The sequence below is a fragment of the Phalangium opilio genome, unplaced genomic scaffold (genome assembly GCF_054372755.1).
Source record: "Phalangium opilio isolate 3A_F unplaced genomic scaffold, DU_Popi_V2 ptg000019l_1, whole genome shotgun sequence".
Taxonomy (NCBI): domain Eukaryota; kingdom Metazoa; phylum Arthropoda; class Arachnida; order Opiliones; family Phalangiidae; genus Phalangium; species Phalangium opilio.
The window spans coordinates 3,502,966-3,520,629 of NW_028324152.1; the positions used below are offsets into that span (position 1 = coordinate 3,502,966).

Below are 17,664 nucleotides of genomic sequence, written 5' to 3' on the forward strand. Positions count from 1 at the left end.
TGGTTAAAGCGCCTGTCTAGTAAACAGGAGATCATGAGTTCGATTCTCGTCGGAGCCCCGCTGTTATGTTGATTGAACTAGATTTCGAAGCTATTAAATTTTGAAAAATTAAAAAATAATAGTTGATTTAGATATGCATATAAGCAAACAATAGTGTAAAAGTTCCGATGTGATAATTTAGTTAATTTACTGAAATATGCAGCATTCATATCGCTTCAAAGCAAGGGCTCCGTGGCTTAGTGGTTAAAGCGCCTGTCTTGTAAACAGGAGATCATGTGTTCGATTCTCGTCGGAGCCTAGCTGTTATGTTGATTGAACTAGATTTCGTAGCTATATAATTTTGAAAAATTAAAATAATAGGGCAAAAGTTCCGATGAGTTAATTTAGTTAATTTACTGAAATATTCTGCATTCATATCGCTTCAAAGCAGGGGCTCCGTGGCTTAGTGGTTAAAGCGGCTGTCTTGTAAACAGGAGATCATGTGTTCGATTCTCGTCGGAGCCTCGCTGTTATGTTGATTGAACTAGATTTCGTAGCTATTAAATTTTGAAAAATTAAAAATAATAGTTGATTTAGATATGCAGATATGCAAACAATAGTGTAGAAGTTACGTTGAGATAATTTAGTTAATTTACTGAAATATTCTGCATTCATATCGCTTCAAAGCAAGGGCTCCGTGGCTTAGTGGTTAAAGTGAAAGTCTTGTAAACAGGAGATCATGTGTTCGATTCTCGTCGGAGCCTTGCTGTTATATTACTTGAACTAGATTTCGAAGCTATTAAATTTTGAAAAATTAGAAATTATAGTTGATTTAGATATGCATATATGCAAACAATAGTGTAAAAGTTCCCATGAGATAATTTAGTTAATTTACTGAAATATTCAGCATTCATATCGCTTCAAAGCAAGGGCTCCGTGGCTTAGTGGTTAAAGCGCCTGTCTAGTAAACAGGAGATCATGAGTTCGATTCTCGTCGGAGCCTTGCTGTTATGTTACTTGACCTAGATTTCGTAGCTATTAAATTTTGAAAAATTAAAACAATAGGGTAAAAATTCCGATGAGTTAATTTAATTAAATTACTGGAATATTCAGCATTCATGTCGCTTCAAAGCAAGGGCTCCGTGGCTTAGTGGTTAAAGCGCCTGTCTATTAAACAGGAGATCATGAGTTCGAGTCTCGTCGGAGCCTCGCTGTTATGTTACTTGAACTAGATTTCGTAGCTATACAATTTTGAAAAATTAAAATAATAGGGCAAAAGTTCCCATGAGATAATTTAGTTAATTTACTGAAATATTCTGCATTCATATTGCTTCAAAGCAAGGGCTCCGTGGCTTAGTGGTTAAAGCGCCAGTCTTGTAAACAGGAGATCATGTGTTCGATTCTCGTCGGAGCCTTGCTGTTATATTACTTGACCTAGACTTCGTAGCTATTAAATTTTGAAAAATTAAAACAATAGGGTAAAAATTCCGAGGAGTTAATTTAGTTAAATTACTGGAATATTCAGTGTTCATGTCGCTTCATAGCAAGGGCTCCGTGGCTTAGTGGTTAAAGCGCCTGTCTAGTAAACAGGAGATCATGAGTTCGATTCTCGTCGGAGCCTCGCTGTTATGTTACTTGAACTAGATTTCGTAGCTATATAGTTTTGAAAAATTAAAATAATAGGGCAAAAGTTCCCATGAGATAATTTAGTTAATTTACTGAAATATTCTGCATTCATATCGCTTCAAACCAAGGGCTCCTTGGCTTAGTGGTTAAAGCGCCTGTCTTGTAAACAGGGGATCATGTGTTCGATTCTCGTCGGAGCCTAGCTGTTATGTTGATTGAACTAGATTTCGTAGCTATATAATTTTGAAAAATTAAAATAATAGGGCAAAAGTTCCGATGAGTTAATTTAGTTAATTTACTGAAATATTCTGCATTCATATCGCTTCAAAGCAGGGGCTCCGTGGCTTAGTGGTTAAAGCGGCTGTCTTGTAAACAGGAGATCATGTGTTCGATTCTCGTCGGAGCCTCCCTGTTATATTACTTGAACTAGATTTCGTAGCTATTAAATTTTGAAAAATTAAAAATAATAGTTGATTTAGATATGCATATATGCAAACAATAGTGTAAAAGTTACGTTGAGATAATTTAGTTAATTTACTGAAATATTCTGCATTCATATCGCTTTAAAGCAAGGGCTCCGTGGCTTAGTGGTTAAAGCGAAAGTCTTGTAAACAGGAGATCATGTGCTCGATTCTCGTCGGAGCCTTGCTGTTATATTACTTGAACTAGATTTCGAAGCTATTAAATTTTGAAAAATTAGAAATTATAGTTGATTTAGATATGCATATATGCAAACAATAGTGTTAAAGTTCTCATGAGATAATTTAGTTAATTTACTGAAATATTCAGCATTCATATCGCTTCAAAGCAAGGGCTCCGTGGCTTAGTGGTTAAAGCGCCTGTCTAGTAAACAGGAGATCATGAGTTCTATTCTCGTCGGAGCCTTGCTGTTATGTTACTTGACCTAGATTTCGTAGCTATATAATTTTGAAAAATTAAAATAATAGGGCAAAAGTTCCCATGAGATAATTTAGTTAATTTACTGAAATATTCAGCATTCATATCGCTTCAAAGCAAGGGCTCCGTGGCTTAGTGGTTAAAGCGCCTGTCTAGTAAACAGGAGATCATGAGTTCGATTCTCGTCGGAGCCTTGCTGTTATGTTACTTGACCTAGATTTCGTAGCTATTAAATTTTGAAAAATTGAAACAATAGGGTAAAAATTCCGATGAGTTAATTTAGTTAAATTACTTTAATATTCAGCATTCATGTCGCTTCAAAGCAAGGGCTCCGTGGCTTAGTGGTTAAAGCGCCTGTCTTGTAAACAGGAGATCATGAGTTCGATTCTCGTCGGAGCCTCGCTGTTATGTTACGTGAACTAGATATCGTAGCTATTAAATTTTGAAAAATTAAAACAATAGGGTAAAAATTCCGATGAGTTAATTTAGTTAAATTACTGGAATATTCAGCATTCATGTCGCTTCAAAGCGAGGGCTCCGTGGCTTAGTGATTAAAGCGCCTGTCTAGTAAACAGAAGATCATGAGTTCGATTCTCGTCGAACCTTCGGTGTTATGTTACTTGAACTAGATTTCGTAACTATATAATTTTGAAAAATTAAAATAATAGGGCAAAAGTTCCCATGAGATAATTTAGTTAATTTACTGAAATATTCTGCATTCATATCGCTTCAAAGCAAGGGCTCCGTGGCTTAGTGGTTAAAGCGCCAGTCTTGTAAACAGGAGATCATGTGTTCGATTCTCGTCGGAGCCTTGCTGTTATATTACTTGAACTAGATTTCGAAGCTATTAAATTTTGAAAAATTAGAAATTATAGTTGATTTAGATATGCATATATGCAAACAATAGTGTAAAAGTTCCCATGAGATAATTTAGTTAATTTACTGAAATATTCAGCATTCATATCGCTTCAAAGCAAGGGCTCCGTGGCTTAGTGGTTAAAGCGCCTGTCTAGTAAACAGGAGATCATGAGTTCGATTCTCGTCGGAGCCTTGCTGTTATGTTACTTGACCTAGATTTCGTAGCTATTAAATTTTGAAAAATTAAAACAATAGGGTAAAAATTCCGATGAGTTAATTTAATTAAATTACTGGAATATTCAGCATTCATGTCGCTTCAAAGCAAGGGCTCCGTGGCTTAGTGGTTAAAGCGCCTGTCTATTAAACAGGAGATCATGAGTTCGAGTCTCGTCGGAGCCTCGCTGTTATGTTACTTGAACTAGATTTCGTAGCTATACAATTTTAAAAATTAAAATAATAGGGCAAAAGTTCCCATGAGATAATTTAGTTAATTTACTGAAATATTCTGCATTCATATTGCTTCAAAGCAAGGGCTCCGTGGCTTAGTGGTTAAAGCGGCTGTCTTGTAAACAGGAGATCATGTGTTCGATTCTCGTCGGAGCCTCGCTGTTATGTTGATTGAACTAGATTTCGTAGCTATTAAATTTTGAAAAATTAAAAATAATAGTTGATTTAGATATGCATATATGCAAACAATAGTGTAGAAGTTACGTTGAGATAATTTAGTTAATTTACTGAAATATTCTGCATTCATATCGCTTCAAAGCAAGGGCTCCGTGGCTTAGTGGTTAAAGTGAAAGTCTTGTAAACAGGAGATCATGTGTTCGATTCTCGTCGGAGCCTTGCTGTTATATTACTTGAACTAGATTTCGAAGCTATTAAATTTTGAAAAATTAGAAATTATAGTTGATTTAGATATGCATATATGCAAACAATAGTGTAAAAGTTCCCATGAGATAATTTAGTTAATTTACTGAAATATTCAGCATTCATATCGCTTCAAAGCAAGGGCTCCGTGGCTTAGTGGTTAAAGCGCCTGTCTAGTAAACAGGAGATCATGAGTTCGATTCTCGTCGGAGCCTTGCTGTTATGTTACTTGACCTAGATTTCGTAGCTATTAAATTTTGAAAAATTAAAACAATAGGGTAAAAATTCCGATGAGTTAATTTAATTAAATTACTGGAATATTCAGCATTCATGTCGCTTCAAAGCAAGGGCTCCGTGGCTTAGTGGTTAAAGCGCCTGTCTATTAAACAGGAGATCATGAGTTCGAGTCTCGTCGGAGCCTCGCTGTTATGTTACTTGAACTAGATTTCGTAGCTATACAATTTTGAAAAAATTAAAATAATAGGGCAAAAGTTCCCATGAGATAATTTAGTTAATTTACTGAAATATTCTGCATTCATATTGCTTCAAAGCAAGGGCTCCGTGGCTTAGTGGTTAAAGCGCCAGTCTTGTAAACAGGAGATCATGTGTTCGATTCTCGTCGGAGCCTTGCTGTTATATTACTTGACCTAGACTTCGTAGCTATTAAATTTTGAAAAATTAAAACAATAGGGTAAAAATTCCGAGGAGTTAATTTAGTTAAATTACTGGAATATTCAGTGTTCATGTCGCTTCAAACCAAGGGCTCCGTGGCTTAGTGGTTAAAGCGCCAGTCTTGTAAACAGGAGATCATGAGTTCGATTCTCGTCGGAGCCTCGCTCTTATGTTACTTGAACTAGATTTCGTAGCTATATAGTTTTGAAAAATTAAAATAATAGGGCAAAAGTTCCCATGAGATAATTTAGTTAATTTACTGAAATATTCTGCATTCATATCGCTTCAAACCAAGGGCTCCTTGGCTTAGTGGTTAAAGCGAATGTCTTGTAAACAGGGGATCATGTGTTCGATTCTCGTCGGAGCCTAGCTGTTATGTTGATTGAACTAGATTTCGTAGCTATATAATTTTGAAAAATTAAAATAATAGGGCAAAAGTTCCGATGAGTTAATTTAGTTAATTTACTGAAATATTCTGCATTCATATCGCTTCAAAGCAGGGGCTCCGTGGCTTAGTGGTTAAAGCGGCTGTCTTGTAAACAGGAGATCATGTGTTCGATTCTCTTCGGAGCCTCCCTGTTATATTACTTGAACTAGATTTCGAAGCTATTAAATTTTGAAAAATTAGAAATTATAGTTGATTTAGATATGCATATATGCAAACAATAGTGTTAAAGTTCTCATGAGATAATTTAGTTAATTTACTGAAATATTCAGCATTCATATCGCTTCAAAGCAAGGGCTCCGTGGCTTAGTGGTTAAAGCGCCTGTCTAGTAAACAGGAGATCATGAGTTCTATTCTCGTCGGAGCCTTGCTGTTATGTTACTTGACCTAGATTTCGTAGCTATATAATTTTGAAAAATTAAAATAATAGGGCAAAAGTTCCCATGAGATAATTTAGTTAATTTACTGAAATATTCAGCATTCATATCGCTTCAAAGCAAGGGCTCCGTGGCTTAGTGGTTAAAGCGCCTGTCTAGTAAACAGGAGATCATGAGTTCGATTCTTGTCGGAGCCTTGCTGTTATGTTACTTGACTTAGATTTCGTAGCTATTAAATTTTGAAAAATTGAAACAATAGGGTAAAAATTCCGATGAGTTAATTTAGTTAAATTACTGGAATATTCAGCATTCATGTCGCTTCAAAGCAAGGGCTCCGTGGCTTAGTGGTTAAAGCGCCTGTCTTGTAAACAGGAGATCATGAGTTCGATTCTCGTCGGAGCCTCGCTGTTATGTTACGTGAACTAGATTTCGTAGCTATTAAATTTTGAAAAATTAAAACAATAGGGTAAAAATTCCGATGAGTTAATTTAGTTAAATTACTGGAATATTCAGCATTCATGTCGCTTCAAAGCGAGGACTCCGTGGCTTAGTGATTAAAGCGCCTGTCTAGTAAACAGAAGATCATGAGTTCGATTCTCGTCGAACCTTCGGTGTTATGTTACTTGAACTAGATTTCGTAACTATATAATTTTGAAAAATTAAAATAATAGGGCAAAAGTTCCCATGAGATAATTTAGTTAATTTACTGAAATATTCTGCATTCATATCGCTTCAAAGCAAGGGCTCCGTGGCTTAGTGGTTAAAGCGCCTGTCTAGTAAACAGGAGATCATGAGTTCGATTCTCGTCGGAGCCTCGCTGTTATGTTACTTGAACTAGATTTCGTAGCTACATAATTTTGAAAAATTAAAATAATAGGGCAAAAGTTACCATGAGATAATTTAGTTAATTTACTGAAATATTCTGCATTCATATCGCTGCAAAGCAAGGGCTCCGTGGCTTAGTGGTTAAAGCGCCAGTCTTGTAAACAGGAGATCATGTGTTCGATTCTCGTCGGAGCCTCGCTGTTATATTACTTGAACTAGATTTCGAAGCTATTAAATTTTGAAAAATTAAAAATAATAGTTGATTTAGATATGCATATATGCAAACAATAGTGAAAAAGTTCCCATGAGATAATTTAGTTAATTTACTGAAATATTCAGCATTCATATCGCTTCAAAGCAAGGGCTCCGTGGCTTAGTGGTTAAAGCGCCTGTCTAGTAAACAGGAGATCATGAGTTCGATTCTCGTCGGAGCCTTGCTGTTATGTTACTTGACCTAGATTTCGTAGCTATTAAATTTTGAAAAATTAAAACAATAGGGTAAAAATTCCCATGAGATAATTTAGTTAATTTACTGAAATATTCTGCATTCATCTCGCTTCAAACCAAGGGCTCCTTGGCTTAGTGGTTAAAGCGCCAGTCTTGTAAACAGGAGATCATGTGTTCGATTCTCGTCGGAGCCTAGCTGTTATATTACTTGAACTAGATTTCGAAGCTATTAAATTTTGAAAAATTAAAAATTATAAATGATTTAGATATGCATATATGCAAACAATAGTGTAAAAGTTCCCATGAGATAATTTAGTTAATTTACTGAAATATTCAGCATTCATATCGCTTCAAAGCAAGGGCTCCGTGGCTTAGTGGTTAAAGCGCCTGTCTAGTAAACAGGAGATCATGAGTTCGATTCTCGTCGGAGCCTCGCTGTTATGTTACTTGAACTAGATTTCGTAGCTATTAAATTTTGAAAAATTAAAACAATAGGGTAAAAATTCCGATGAGTTAATTTAGTTAAATTACTGGAATATTCAGCATTCATGTCGCTTCAAAGCGAGGGCTCGGTGGCTTAGTGATTAAAGCGCCTGTCTAGTAAACAGGAGATCATGAGTTCGATTCTCGTCGAAGCCTCGCTGTTATGTTACTTGAACTAGATTTCGTAGCTATATAATTTTGAAAAATTAAAATAATAGGGCAAAAGTTCCCATGAGATAATTTAGTTAATTTACTGAAATATTCTGCATTCATATCGCTTCAAAGCAAGGGCTCCGTGGCTTAGTGGTTAAAGCGCCTGTCTAGTAAACAGGAGATCATGAGTTCGATTCTCGTCGGAGCCTCGCTGTTATGTTACTTGAACTAGATTTCGTAGCTACATAATTTTGAAAAATTAAAATAATAGGGCAAAAGTTACCATGAGATAATTTAGTTAATTTACTGAAATATTCTGCATTCATATCGCTGCAAAGCAAGGGCTCCGTGGCTTAGTGGTTAAAGCGCCAGTCTTGTAAACAGGAGATCATTTGTTCGATTCTCGTCGGAGCCTCGCTGTTATATTACTTGAACTAGATTTCGAAGCTATTAAATTTTGAAAAATTAAAAATAATAGTTGATTTAGATATGCATATATGCAAACAATAGTGAAAAAGTTCCCATGAGATAATTTAGTTAATTTACTGAAATATTCAGCATTCATATCGCTTCAAAGCAAGGGCTCCGTGGCTTAGTGGTTAAAGCGCCTGTCTAGTAAACAGGAGATCATGAGTTCGATTCTCGTCGGAGCCTTGCTGTTATGTTACTTGACCTAGATTTCGTAGCTATTAAATTTTGAAAAATTAAAACAATAGGGTAAAAATTCCCATGAGATAATTTAGTTAATTTACTGAAATATTCTGCATTCATATCGCTTCAAACCAAGGGCTCCTTGGCTTAGTGGTTAAAGCGCCTGTCTTGTAAACAGGAGATCATGTGTTCGATTCTCGTCGGAGCCTAGCTGTTATATTACTTGAGCTAGATTTCGAAGCTATTAAATTTTGAAAAATTAAAAATTATAAATGATTTAGATATGCATATATGCAAACAATAGTGTAAAAGTTCCCATGAGATAATTTAGTTAATTTACTGAAATATTCAGCATTCATATCGCTTCAAAGCAAGGGCTCCGTGGCTTAGTGGTTAAAGCGCCTGTCTAGTAAACAGGAGATCATGAGTTCGATTCTCGTCGGAGCCTCGCTGTTATGTTACTTGAACTAGATTTCGTAGCTATTAAATTTTGAAAAATTAAAACAATAGGGTAAAAATTCCGATGAGTTAATTTAGTTAAATTACTGGAATATTCAGCATTCATGTCGCTTCAAAGCGAGGGCTCGGTGGCTTAGTGATTAAAGCGCCTGTCTAGTAAACAGGAGATCATGAGTTCGATTCTCGTCGAAGCCTCGCTGTTATGTTACTTGAACTAGATTTCGTAGCTATATAATTTTGAAAAATTAAAATAATAGGGCAAAAGTTCCCATGAGATAATTTAGTTAATTTACTGAAATATTCTGCATTCATATCGCTTCAAAGCAAGGGCTCCGTGGCTTAGTGGTTAAAGCGGCTGTCTAGTAAACAGGAGATCATGAGTTCGATTCTCGTCGGAGCCTCGCTGTTATATTACTTGAACTAGATTTCGAAGCTATTAAATTTTGAAAAATTAAAAATAATAGTTGATTTAGATATGCATATATGCAAACAATAGTGAAAAAGTTCCCATGAGATAATTTAGTTAATTTACTGAAATATTCAGCATTCATATCGCTTCAAAGCAAGGGCTCCGTGGCTTAGTGGTTAAAGCGCCTGTCTAGTAAACAGGAGATCATGAGTTCGATTCTCGTCGGAGCCTTGCTGTTATGTTACTTGACCTAGATTTCGTAGCTATTAAATTTTGAAAAATTAAAACAATAGGGTAAAAATTCCCATGAGATAATTTAGTTAATTTACTGAAATATTCTGCATTCATATCGCTTCAAACCAAGGGCTCCTTGGCTTAGTGGTTAAAGCGCCTGTCTTGTAAACAGGAGATCATGTGTTCGATTCTCGTCGGAGCCTAGCTGTTATATTACTTGAACTAGATTTCGAAGCTATTAAATTTTGAAAAATTAAAAATTATAAATGATTTAGATATGCATATATGCAAACAATAGTGTAAAAGTTCCCATGAGATAATTTAGTTAATTTACTGAAATATTCAGCATTCATATCGCTTCAAAGCAAGGGCTCCGTGGCTTAGTGGTTAAAGCGCCTGTCTAGTAAACAGGAGATCATGAGTTCGATTCTCGTCGGAGCCTCGCTGTTATGTTACTTGAACTAGATTTCGTAGCTATTAAATTTTGAAAAATTAAAACAATAGGGTAAAAATTCCGATGAGTTAATTTAGTTAAATTACTGGAATATTCAGCATTCATGTCGCTTCAAAGCGAGGGCTCGGTGGCTTAGTGATTAAAGCGCCTGTCTAGTAAACAGGAGATCATGAGTTCGATTCTCGTCGAAGCCTCGCTGTTATGTTACTTGAACTAGATTTCGTAGCTATATAATTTTGAAAAATTAAAATAATAGGGCAAAAGTTCCCATGACATAATTTAGTTAATTTACTGAAATATTCTGCATTCATATCGCTTCAAAGCAAGGGCTCCGTGGCTTAGTGGTTAAAGCGCCTGTCTAGTAAACAGGAGATCATGAGTTCGATTCTCGTCGGAGCCTCGCTGTTATGTTACTTGAACTAGATTTCGTAGCTACATAATTTTGAAAAATTAAAATAATAGGGCAAAAGTTACCATGAGATAATTTAGTTAATTTACTGAAATATTCTGCATTCATATCGCTGCAAAGCAAGGGCTCCGTGGCTTAGTGGTTAAAGCGCCAGTCTTGTAAACAGGAGATCATGTGTTCGATTCTCGTCGGAGCCTCGCTGTTATATTACTTGAACTAGATTTCGAAGCTATTAAATTTTGAAAAATTAAAAATAATAGTTGATTTAGATATGCATATATGCAAACAATAGTGAAAAAGTTCCCATGAGATAATTTAGTTAATTTACTGAAATATTCAGCATTCATATCGCTTCAAAGCAAGGGCTCCGTGGCTTAGTGGTTAAAGCGCCTGTCTAGTAAACAGGAGATCATGAGTTCGATTCTCGTCGGAGCCTTGCTGTTATGTTACTTGACCTAGATTTCGTAGCTTTTAAATTTTGAAAAATTAAAACAATAGGGTAAAAATTCCCATGAGATAATTTAGTTAATTTACTGAAATATTCTGCATTCATATCGCTTCAAACCAAGGGCTCCTTGGCTTAGTGGTTAAATCGCCTGTCTTGTAAACAGGAGATCATGTGTTCGATTCTCGTCGGAGCCTAGCTGTTATATTACTTGAACTAGATTTCGAAGCTATTAAATTTTGAAAAATTAAAAATTATAAATGATTTAGATATGCATATATGCAAACAATAGTGTAAAAGTTCCCATGAGATAATTTAGTTAATTTACTGAAATATTCAGCATTCATATCGCTTCAAAGCAAGGGCTCCGTGGCTTAGTGGTTAAAGCGCCTGTCTAGTAAACAGGAGATCATGAGTTCGATTCTCGTCGGAGCCTCGCTGTTATGTTACTTGAACTAGATTTCGTAGCTATTAAATTTTGAAAAATTAAAACAATAGGGTAAAAATTCCGATGAGTTAATTTAGTTAAATTACTGGAATATTCAGCATTCATGTCGCTTCAAAGCGAGGGCTCGGTGGCTTAGTGATTAAAGCGCCTGTCTAGTAAACAGGAGATCATGAGTTCGATTCTCGTCGGAGCCTCGCTGTTATGTTACTTGAACTAGATTTCGTAGCTATATAATTTTGAAAAATTAAAATAATAGGGCAAAAGTTCCCATGAGATAATTTAGTTAATTTACTGAAATATTCTGCATTCATATCGCTTCAAACCAAGGGCTCCGTGGCTTGGAGGTTAAAGCGCCTGTCTTGTAAACAGGAGATCATGAGTTCGATTCTCGTCGGAGCCTCGCTGTTATATTACTTGAACTAGATTTCGAAGCTATTAAATTTTGAAAAATTAAAAATAATAGTTGATTTAGGTATGCATATAAGCAAACAATAGTGTATAAGTTCCGATGTGATAATTTAGATAATTTACTGAAATATTCAGCATTCATATCGCTTCAAAGCAAGGGCTCCGTGGCTTAGTGGTTAAAGCGCCTGTCTAGTAAACAGGAGATCATGAGTTCGATTCTCGTCGGAGCCTTGGTGTTATGTTACTTGACCTAGATTTCGTAGCTATTAAATTTTGAAAAATTAAAAATAATAGTTGATTTAGATATGCATATATGCAAACAATAGTGAAAAAGTTCCCATGAGATAATTTAGTTAATTTACTGAAATATTCAGCATTCATATCGCTTCAAAGCAAGGGCTCCGTGGCTTAGTGGTTAAAGCGCCTGTCTAGTAAACAGGAGATCATGAGTTTGATTCTCGTCGGAGCCTTGCTGTTATGTTACTTGACCTAGATTTCGTAGCTTTTAAATTTTGAAAAATTAAAACAATAGGGTAAAAATTCCCATGAGATAATTTAGTTAATTTACTGAAATATTCTGCATTCATATCGCTTCAAACCAAGGGCTCCTTGGCTTAGTGGTTAAAGCGCCTGTCTTGTAAACAGGAGATCATGTGTTCGATTCTCGTCGGAGCCTAGCTGTTATATTACTTGAACTAGATTTCGAAGCTATTAAATTTTGAAAAATTAAAAATTATAAATGATTTAGATATGCATATATGCAAACAATAGTGTAAAAGTTCCCATGAGATAATTTAGTTAATTTACTGAAATATTCAGCATTCATATCGCTTCAAAGCAAGGGCTCCGTGGCTTAGTGGTTAAAGCGCCTGTCTAGTAAACAGGAGATCATGAGTTCGATTCTCGTCGGAGCCTCGCTGTTATGTTACTTGAACTAGATTTCGTAGCTATTAAATTTTGAAAAATTAAAACAATAGGGTAAAAATTCCGATGAGTTAATTTAGTTAAATTACTGGAATATTCAGCATTCATGTCGCTTCAAAGCGAGGGCTCGGTGGCTTAGTGATTAAAGCGCCTGTCTAGTAAACAGGAGATCATGAGTTCGATTCTCGTCGAAGCCTCGCTGTTATGTTACTTGAACTAGATTTCGTAGCTATATAATTTTGAAAAATTAAAATAATAGGGCAAAAGTTCCCATGAGATAATTTAGTTAATTTACTGAAATATTCTGCATTCATATCGCTTCAAACCAAGGGCTCCGTGGCTTGGAGGTTAAAGCGCCTGTCTTGTAAACAGGAGATCATGAGTTCGATTCTCGTCGGAGCCTCGCTGTTATATTACTTGAACTAGATTTCGAAGCTATTAAATTTTGAAAAATTAAAAATAATAGTTGATTTAGGTATGCATATAAGCAAACAATAGTGTATAAGTTCCGATGTGATAATTTAGATAATTTACTGAAATATTCAGCATTCATATCGCTTCAAAGCAAGGGCTCCGTGGCTTAGTGGTTAAAGCGCCTGTCTAGAAAACAGGAGATCATGAGTTCGATTCTCGTCGGAGCCTTGGTGTTATGTTACTTGACCTAGATTTCGTAGCTATTAAATTTTGAAAAATTAAAAATTATAGTTGATTTAGATATGCATATATGCAAACAATAGTGTAAAAGTTCCCATGAGATAATTTAGTTAATTTACTGAAATATTCAGCATTCATATCGCTTCAAAGCAAGGGCTCCGTGGCTTAGTGGTTAAAGCGCCTGTCTAGTAATCAGGAGATCATGAGTTCGATTCTCGTCGGAGCCTTGCTGTTATGTTACTTGACCTAGATTTCGTAGCTATTAAATTTTGAAAAATTAAAACAATAGGGTAAAAATTCCGAGGAGTTAATTTAGATAAATTACTGGAATATTCAGCATTCATGTCGCTTCAAAGCAAGGGCGCCGTGGCTTAGTGGTTAAAGCGCCTGTCTAGTAAACAGGAGATCATGAGTTCGATTCTCGTCGGAGCCCCGCTGTTATGTTGATTGAACTAGATTTCGAAGCTATTAAATTTTGAAAAATTAAAAAATAATAGTTGATTTAGATATGCATATAAGCAAACAATAGTGTAAAAGTTCCGATGTGATAATTTAGTTAATTTACTGAAATATGCAGCATTCATATCGCTTCAAAGCAAGGGCTCCGTGGCTTAGTGGTTAAAGCGCCTGTCTTGTAAACAGGAGATCATGTGTTCGATTCTCGTCGGAGCCTAGCTGTTATGTTGATTGAACTAGATTTCGTAGCTATATAATTTTGAAAAATTAAAATAATAGGGCAAAAGTTCCGATGAGTTAATTTAGTTAATATACTGAAATATTCTGCATTCATATCGCTTCAAAGCAGCGGCTCCGTGGCTTAGTGGTTAAAGCGGCTGTCTTGTAAACAGGAGATCATGTGTTCGATTCTCGTCGGAGCCTCGCTGTTATGTTGATTGAACTAGATTTCGTAGCTATTAAATTTTGAAAAATTAAAAATAATAGTTGATTTAGATATGCATATATGCAAACAATAGTGTAGAAGTTACGTTGAGATAATTTAGTTAATTTACTGAAATATTCTGCATTCATATCGCTTCAAAGCAAGGGCTCCGTGGCTTAGTGGTTAAAGTGAAAGTCTTGTAAACAGGAGATCATGTGTTCGATTCTCGTCGGAGCCTTGCTGTTATATTACTTGAACTAGATTTCGAAGCTATTAAATTTTGAAAAATTAGAAATTATAGTTGATTTAGATATGCATATATGCAAACAATAGTGTAAAAGTTCCCATGAGATAATTTAGTTAATTTACTGAAATATTCAGCATTCATATCGCTTCAAAGCAAGGGCTCCGTGGCTTAGTGGTTAAAGCGCCTGTCTAGTAAACAGGAGATCATGAGTTCGATTCTCGTCGGAGCCTTGCTGTTATGTTACTTGACCTAGATTTCGTAGCTATTAAATTTTGAAAAATTAAAACAATAGGGTAAAAATTCCGATGAGTTAATTTAATTAAATTACTGGAATATTCAGCATTCATGTCGCTTCAAAGCAAGGGCTCCGTGGCTTAGTGGTTAAAGCGCCTGTCTATTAAACAGGAGATCATGAGTTCGAGTCTCGTCGGAGCCTCGCTGTTATGTTACTTGAACTAGATTTCGTAGCTATACAATTTTAAAAATTAAAATAATAGGGCAAAACTTCCCATGAGATAATTTAGTTAATTTACTGAAATATTCTGCATTCATATTGCTTCAAAGCAAGGGCTCCGTGGCTTAGTGGTTAAAGCGGCTGTCTTGTAAACAGGAGATCATGTGTTCGATTCTCGTCGGAGCCTCGCTGTTATGTTGATTGAACTAGATTTCGTAGCTATTAAATTTTGAAAAATTAAAAATAATAGTTGATTTAGATATGCATATATGCAAACAATAGTGTAGAAGTTACGTTGAGATAATTTAGTTAATTTACTGAAATATTCTGCATTCATATCGCTTCAAAGCAAGGGCTCCGTGGCTTAGTGGTTAAAGTGAAAGTCTTGTAAACAGGAGATCATGTGTTCGATTCTCGTCGGAGCCTCGCTGTTATGTTACTTGAACTAGATTTCGTAGCTATACAATTTTAAAAATTAAAATAATAGGGCAAAACTTCCCATGAGATAATTTAGTTAATTTACTGAAATATTCTGCATTCATATTGCTTCAAAGCAAGGGCTCCGTGGCTTAGTGGTTAAAGCGCCAGTCTTGTAAACAGGAGATCATGTGTTCGATTCTCGTCGGAGCCTTGCTGTTATATTACTTGACCTAGACTTCGTAGCTATTAAATTTTGAAAAATTAAAACAATAGGGTAAAAATTCCGAGGAGTTAATTTAGTTAATTTACTGAAATATTCTGCATTCATATCGCTTCAAACCAAGGGCTCCTTGGCTTAGTGGTTAAAGCGCCTGTCTTGTAAACAGGGGATCATGTGTTCGATTCTCGTCGGAGCCTAGCTGTTATGTTGATTGAACTAGATTTCGTAGCTATATAATTTTGAAAAATTAAAATAATAGGGCAAAAGTTCCGATGAGTTAATTTAGTTAATTTACTGAAATATTCTGCATTCATATCGCTTCAAAGCAGGGGCTCCGTGGCTTAGTGGTTAAAGCGGCTGTCTTGTTAACAGGAGATCATGTGTTCGATTCTCGTCGGAGCCTCCCTGTTATATTACTTGAACTAGATTTCGTAGCTATTAAATTTTGAAAAATTAAAAATAATAGTTGATTTAGATATGCATATATGCAAACAATAGTGTAAAAGTTACGTTGAGATAATTTAGTTAATTTACTGAAATATTCTGCATTCATATCGCTTTAAAGCAAGGGCTCCGTGGCTTAGTGGTTAAAGCGAAAGTCTTGTAAACAGGAGATCATGTGCTCGATTCTCGTCGGAGCCTTGCTGTTATATTACTTGAACTAGATTTCGAAGCTATTAAATTTTGAAAAATTAGAAATTATAGTTGATTTAGATATGCATATATGCAAACAATAGTGTTAAAGTTCTCATGAGATAATTTAGTTAATTTACTGAAATATTCAGCATTCATATCGCTTCAAAGCAAGGGCTCCGTGGCTTAGTGGTTAAAGCGCCTGTCTAGTAAACAGGAGATCATGAGTTCTATTCTCGTCGGAGCCTTGCTGTTATGTTACTTGACCTAGATTTCGTAGCTATATAATTTTGAAAAATTAAAATAATAGGGCAAAAGTTCCCATGAGATAATTTAGTTAATTTACTGAAATATTCAGCATTCATATCGCTTCAAAGCAAGGGCTCCGTGGCTTAGTGGTTAAAGCGCCTGTCTAGTAAACAGGAGATCATGAGTTCGATTCTCGTCGGAGCCTTGCTGTTATGTTACTTGACCTAGATTTCGTAGCTATTAAATTTTGAAAAATTGAAACAATAGGGTAAAAATTCCGATGAGTTAATTTAGTTAAATTACTGGAATATTCAGCATTCATGTCGCTTCAAAGCAAGGGCTCCGTGGCTTAGTGGTTAAAGCGCCTGTCTTGTAAACAGGAGATCATGAGTTCGATTCTCGTCGGAGCCTCGCTGTTATGTTACGTGAACTAGATTTCGTAGCTATTAAATTTTGAAAAATTAAAACAATAGGGTAAAAATTCCGATGAGTTAATTTAGTTAAATTACTGGAATATTCAGCATTCATGTCGCTTCAAAGCGAGGGCTCCGTGGCTTAGTGATTAAAGCGCCTGTCTAGTAAACAGGAGATCATGAGTTCGATTCTCGTCGAACCTTCGGTGTTATGTTACTTGAACTAGATTTCGTAACTATATAATTTTGAAAAATTAAAATAATAGGGCAAAAGTTCCCATGAGATAATTTAGTTAATTTACTGAAATATTCTGCATTCATATCGCTTCAAAGCAAGGGCTCCGTGGCTTAGTGGTTAAAGCGCCTGTCTAGTAAACAGGAGATCATGAGTTCGATTCTCGTCGGAGCCTCGCTGTTATGTTACTTGAACTAGATTTCGTAGCTACATAATTTTGAAAAATTAAAATAATAGGGCAAAAGTTACCATGAGATAATTTAGTTAATTTACTGAAATATTCTGCATTCATATCGCTGCAAAGCAAGGGCTCCGTGGCTTAGTGGTTAAAGCGCCAGTCTTGTAAACAGGAGATCATGTGTTCGATTCTCGTCGGAGCCTCGCTGTTATATTACTTGAACTAGATTTCGAAGCTATTAAATTTTGAAAAATTAAAAATAATAGTTGATTTAGATATGCATATATGCAAACAATAGTGAAAAAGTTCCCATGAGATAATTTAGTTAATTTACTGAAATATTCAGCATTCATATCGCTTCAAAGCAAGGGCTCCGTGGCTTAGTGGTTAAAGCGCCTGTCTAGTAAACAGGAGATCATGAGTTCGATTCTCGTCGGAGCCTTGCTGTTATGTTACTTGACCTAGATTTCGTAGCTATTAAATTTTGAAAAATTAAAACAATAGGGTAAAAATTCCCATGAGATAATTTAGTTAATTTACTGAAATATTCTGCATTCATATCGCTTCAAACCAAGGGCTCCTTGGCTTAGTGGTTAAAGCGCCAGTCTTGT

The 17,664-nt window shown here is 35.6% G+C and overlaps 41 non-coding genes across 41 annotated transcripts; all 41 read left to right on the forward strand.

Moving 5' to 3' along the window:
* Positions 1 to 225: 225 nt before the first annotated feature.
* On the forward strand, positions 226 to 298 carry TRNAT-UGU (transfer RNA threonine (anticodon UGU)). Its single transcript has one exon. It is a non-coding gene; the product is annotated as a tRNA-Thr (tRNA).
* Positions 299 to 909: 611 nt separating this feature from the next.
* Positions 910 to 982, forward strand: TRNAT-AGU (transfer RNA threonine (anticodon AGU)). The gene has a single exon. It is a non-coding gene; the product is annotated as a tRNA-Thr (tRNA).
* Positions 983 to 1,115: 133 nt separating this feature from the next.
* Positions 1,116 to 1,188, forward strand: TRNAN-AUU (transfer RNA asparagine (anticodon AUU)). The gene has a single exon. It is a non-coding gene; the product is annotated as a tRNA-Asn (tRNA).
* Positions 1,189 to 1,527: 339 nt separating this feature from the next.
* On the forward strand, positions 1,528 to 1,600 carry TRNAT-AGU (transfer RNA threonine (anticodon AGU)). The gene has a single exon. It is a non-coding gene; the product is annotated as a tRNA-Thr (tRNA).
* An 817-nt stretch (positions 1,601 to 2,417) lies between these two features.
* On the forward strand, positions 2,418 to 2,490 carry TRNAT-AGU (transfer RNA threonine (anticodon AGU)). The gene has a single exon. It is a non-coding gene; the product is annotated as a tRNA-Thr (tRNA).
* Positions 2,491 to 2,623: 133 nt separating this feature from the next.
* TRNAT-AGU (transfer RNA threonine (anticodon AGU)) lies at positions 2,624 to 2,696 on the forward strand. The gene has a single exon. It is a non-coding gene; the product is annotated as a tRNA-Thr (tRNA).
* A 133-nt stretch (positions 2,697 to 2,829) lies between these two features.
* TRNAT-UGU (transfer RNA threonine (anticodon UGU)) lies at positions 2,830 to 2,902 on the forward strand. The gene has a single exon. It is a non-coding gene; the product is annotated as a tRNA-Thr (tRNA).
* Positions 2,903 to 3,480: 578 nt separating this feature from the next.
* TRNAT-AGU (transfer RNA threonine (anticodon AGU)) lies at positions 3,481 to 3,553 on the forward strand. The gene has a single exon. It is a non-coding gene; the product is annotated as a tRNA-Thr (tRNA).
* A 133-nt stretch (positions 3,554 to 3,686) lies between these two features.
* On the forward strand, positions 3,687 to 3,759 carry TRNAN-AUU (transfer RNA asparagine (anticodon AUU)). The gene has a single exon. It is a non-coding gene; the product is annotated as a tRNA-Asn (tRNA).
* Positions 3,760 to 4,369: 610 nt separating this feature from the next.
* TRNAT-AGU (transfer RNA threonine (anticodon AGU)) lies at positions 4,370 to 4,442 on the forward strand. Its single transcript has one exon. It is a non-coding gene; the product is annotated as a tRNA-Thr (tRNA).
* A 133-nt stretch (positions 4,443 to 4,575) lies between these two features.
* TRNAN-AUU (transfer RNA asparagine (anticodon AUU)) lies at positions 4,576 to 4,648 on the forward strand. The gene has a single exon. It is a non-coding gene; the product is annotated as a tRNA-Asn (tRNA).
* A 340-nt stretch (positions 4,649 to 4,988) lies between these two features.
* TRNAT-UGU (transfer RNA threonine (anticodon UGU)) lies at positions 4,989 to 5,061 on the forward strand. The gene has a single exon. It is a non-coding gene; the product is annotated as a tRNA-Thr (tRNA).
* A 578-nt stretch (positions 5,062 to 5,639) lies between these two features.
* On the forward strand, positions 5,640 to 5,712 carry TRNAT-AGU (transfer RNA threonine (anticodon AGU)). The gene has a single exon. It is a non-coding gene; the product is annotated as a tRNA-Thr (tRNA).
* A 133-nt stretch (positions 5,713 to 5,845) lies between these two features.
* Positions 5,846 to 5,918, forward strand: TRNAT-AGU (transfer RNA threonine (anticodon AGU)). Its single transcript has one exon. It is a non-coding gene; the product is annotated as a tRNA-Thr (tRNA).
* Positions 5,919 to 6,051: 133 nt separating this feature from the next.
* TRNAT-UGU (transfer RNA threonine (anticodon UGU)) lies at positions 6,052 to 6,124 on the forward strand. Its single transcript has one exon. It is a non-coding gene; the product is annotated as a tRNA-Thr (tRNA).
* Positions 6,125 to 6,463: 339 nt separating this feature from the next.
* TRNAT-AGU (transfer RNA threonine (anticodon AGU)) lies at positions 6,464 to 6,536 on the forward strand. Its single transcript has one exon. It is a non-coding gene; the product is annotated as a tRNA-Thr (tRNA).
* Positions 6,537 to 6,908: 372 nt separating this feature from the next.
* Positions 6,909 to 6,981, forward strand: TRNAT-AGU (transfer RNA threonine (anticodon AGU)). Its single transcript has one exon. It is a non-coding gene; the product is annotated as a tRNA-Thr (tRNA).
* Positions 6,982 to 7,353: 372 nt separating this feature from the next.
* Positions 7,354 to 7,426, forward strand: TRNAT-AGU (transfer RNA threonine (anticodon AGU)). The gene has a single exon. It is a non-coding gene; the product is annotated as a tRNA-Thr (tRNA).
* A 339-nt stretch (positions 7,427 to 7,765) lies between these two features.
* On the forward strand, positions 7,766 to 7,838 carry TRNAT-AGU (transfer RNA threonine (anticodon AGU)). Its single transcript has one exon. It is a non-coding gene; the product is annotated as a tRNA-Thr (tRNA).
* Positions 7,839 to 8,210: 372 nt separating this feature from the next.
* TRNAT-AGU (transfer RNA threonine (anticodon AGU)) lies at positions 8,211 to 8,283 on the forward strand. Its single transcript has one exon. It is a non-coding gene; the product is annotated as a tRNA-Thr (tRNA).
* A 372-nt stretch (positions 8,284 to 8,655) lies between these two features.
* On the forward strand, positions 8,656 to 8,728 carry TRNAT-AGU (transfer RNA threonine (anticodon AGU)). Its single transcript has one exon. It is a non-coding gene; the product is annotated as a tRNA-Thr (tRNA).
* A 578-nt stretch (positions 8,729 to 9,306) lies between these two features.
* On the forward strand, positions 9,307 to 9,379 carry TRNAT-AGU (transfer RNA threonine (anticodon AGU)). Its single transcript has one exon. It is a non-coding gene; the product is annotated as a tRNA-Thr (tRNA).
* Positions 9,380 to 9,751: 372 nt separating this feature from the next.
* On the forward strand, positions 9,752 to 9,824 carry TRNAT-AGU (transfer RNA threonine (anticodon AGU)). The gene has a single exon. It is a non-coding gene; the product is annotated as a tRNA-Thr (tRNA).
* A 339-nt stretch (positions 9,825 to 10,163) lies between these two features.
* On the forward strand, positions 10,164 to 10,236 carry TRNAT-AGU (transfer RNA threonine (anticodon AGU)). The gene has a single exon. It is a non-coding gene; the product is annotated as a tRNA-Thr (tRNA).
* A 372-nt stretch (positions 10,237 to 10,608) lies between these two features.
* Positions 10,609 to 10,681, forward strand: TRNAT-AGU (transfer RNA threonine (anticodon AGU)). Its single transcript has one exon. It is a non-coding gene; the product is annotated as a tRNA-Thr (tRNA).
* Positions 10,682 to 11,053: 372 nt separating this feature from the next.
* TRNAT-AGU (transfer RNA threonine (anticodon AGU)) lies at positions 11,054 to 11,126 on the forward strand. The gene has a single exon. It is a non-coding gene; the product is annotated as a tRNA-Thr (tRNA).
* A 339-nt stretch (positions 11,127 to 11,465) lies between these two features.
* Positions 11,466 to 11,538, forward strand: TRNAT-UGU (transfer RNA threonine (anticodon UGU)). The gene has a single exon. It is a non-coding gene; the product is annotated as a tRNA-Thr (tRNA).
* A 166-nt stretch (positions 11,539 to 11,704) lies between these two features.
* TRNAT-AGU (transfer RNA threonine (anticodon AGU)) lies at positions 11,705 to 11,777 on the forward strand. Its single transcript has one exon. It is a non-coding gene; the product is annotated as a tRNA-Thr (tRNA).
* Positions 11,778 to 11,943: 166 nt separating this feature from the next.
* TRNAT-AGU (transfer RNA threonine (anticodon AGU)) lies at positions 11,944 to 12,016 on the forward strand. The gene has a single exon. It is a non-coding gene; the product is annotated as a tRNA-Thr (tRNA).
* A 372-nt stretch (positions 12,017 to 12,388) lies between these two features.
* TRNAT-AGU (transfer RNA threonine (anticodon AGU)) lies at positions 12,389 to 12,461 on the forward strand. Its single transcript has one exon. It is a non-coding gene; the product is annotated as a tRNA-Thr (tRNA).
* A 339-nt stretch (positions 12,462 to 12,800) lies between these two features.
* Positions 12,801 to 12,873, forward strand: TRNAT-UGU (transfer RNA threonine (anticodon UGU)). The gene has a single exon. It is a non-coding gene; the product is annotated as a tRNA-Thr (tRNA).
* A 166-nt stretch (positions 12,874 to 13,039) lies between these two features.
* TRNAS-AGA (transfer RNA serine (anticodon AGA)) lies at positions 13,040 to 13,112 on the forward strand. The gene has a single exon. It is a non-coding gene; the product is annotated as a tRNA-Ser (tRNA).
* A 166-nt stretch (positions 13,113 to 13,278) lies between these two features.
* TRNAT-AGU (transfer RNA threonine (anticodon AGU)) lies at positions 13,279 to 13,351 on the forward strand. Its single transcript has one exon. It is a non-coding gene; the product is annotated as a tRNA-Thr (tRNA).
* A 373-nt stretch (positions 13,352 to 13,724) lies between these two features.
* Positions 13,725 to 13,797, forward strand: TRNAT-UGU (transfer RNA threonine (anticodon UGU)). The gene has a single exon. It is a non-coding gene; the product is annotated as a tRNA-Thr (tRNA).
* A 611-nt stretch (positions 13,798 to 14,408) lies between these two features.
* TRNAT-AGU (transfer RNA threonine (anticodon AGU)) lies at positions 14,409 to 14,481 on the forward strand. The gene has a single exon. It is a non-coding gene; the product is annotated as a tRNA-Thr (tRNA).
* Positions 14,482 to 14,614: 133 nt separating this feature from the next.
* TRNAN-AUU (transfer RNA asparagine (anticodon AUU)) lies at positions 14,615 to 14,687 on the forward strand. The gene has a single exon. It is a non-coding gene; the product is annotated as a tRNA-Asn (tRNA).
* Positions 14,688 to 16,153: 1,466 nt separating this feature from the next.
* TRNAT-AGU (transfer RNA threonine (anticodon AGU)) lies at positions 16,154 to 16,226 on the forward strand. The gene has a single exon. It is a non-coding gene; the product is annotated as a tRNA-Thr (tRNA).
* Positions 16,227 to 16,359: 133 nt separating this feature from the next.
* On the forward strand, positions 16,360 to 16,432 carry TRNAT-AGU (transfer RNA threonine (anticodon AGU)). The gene has a single exon. It is a non-coding gene; the product is annotated as a tRNA-Thr (tRNA).
* A 133-nt stretch (positions 16,433 to 16,565) lies between these two features.
* On the forward strand, positions 16,566 to 16,638 carry TRNAT-UGU (transfer RNA threonine (anticodon UGU)). The gene has a single exon. It is a non-coding gene; the product is annotated as a tRNA-Thr (tRNA).
* A 339-nt stretch (positions 16,639 to 16,977) lies between these two features.
* On the forward strand, positions 16,978 to 17,050 carry TRNAT-AGU (transfer RNA threonine (anticodon AGU)). The gene has a single exon. It is a non-coding gene; the product is annotated as a tRNA-Thr (tRNA).
* Positions 17,051 to 17,422: 372 nt separating this feature from the next.
* On the forward strand, positions 17,423 to 17,495 carry TRNAT-AGU (transfer RNA threonine (anticodon AGU)). Its single transcript has one exon. It is a non-coding gene; the product is annotated as a tRNA-Thr (tRNA).
* The last annotated feature ends 169 nt before the right edge of the window (positions 17,496 to 17,664 follow it).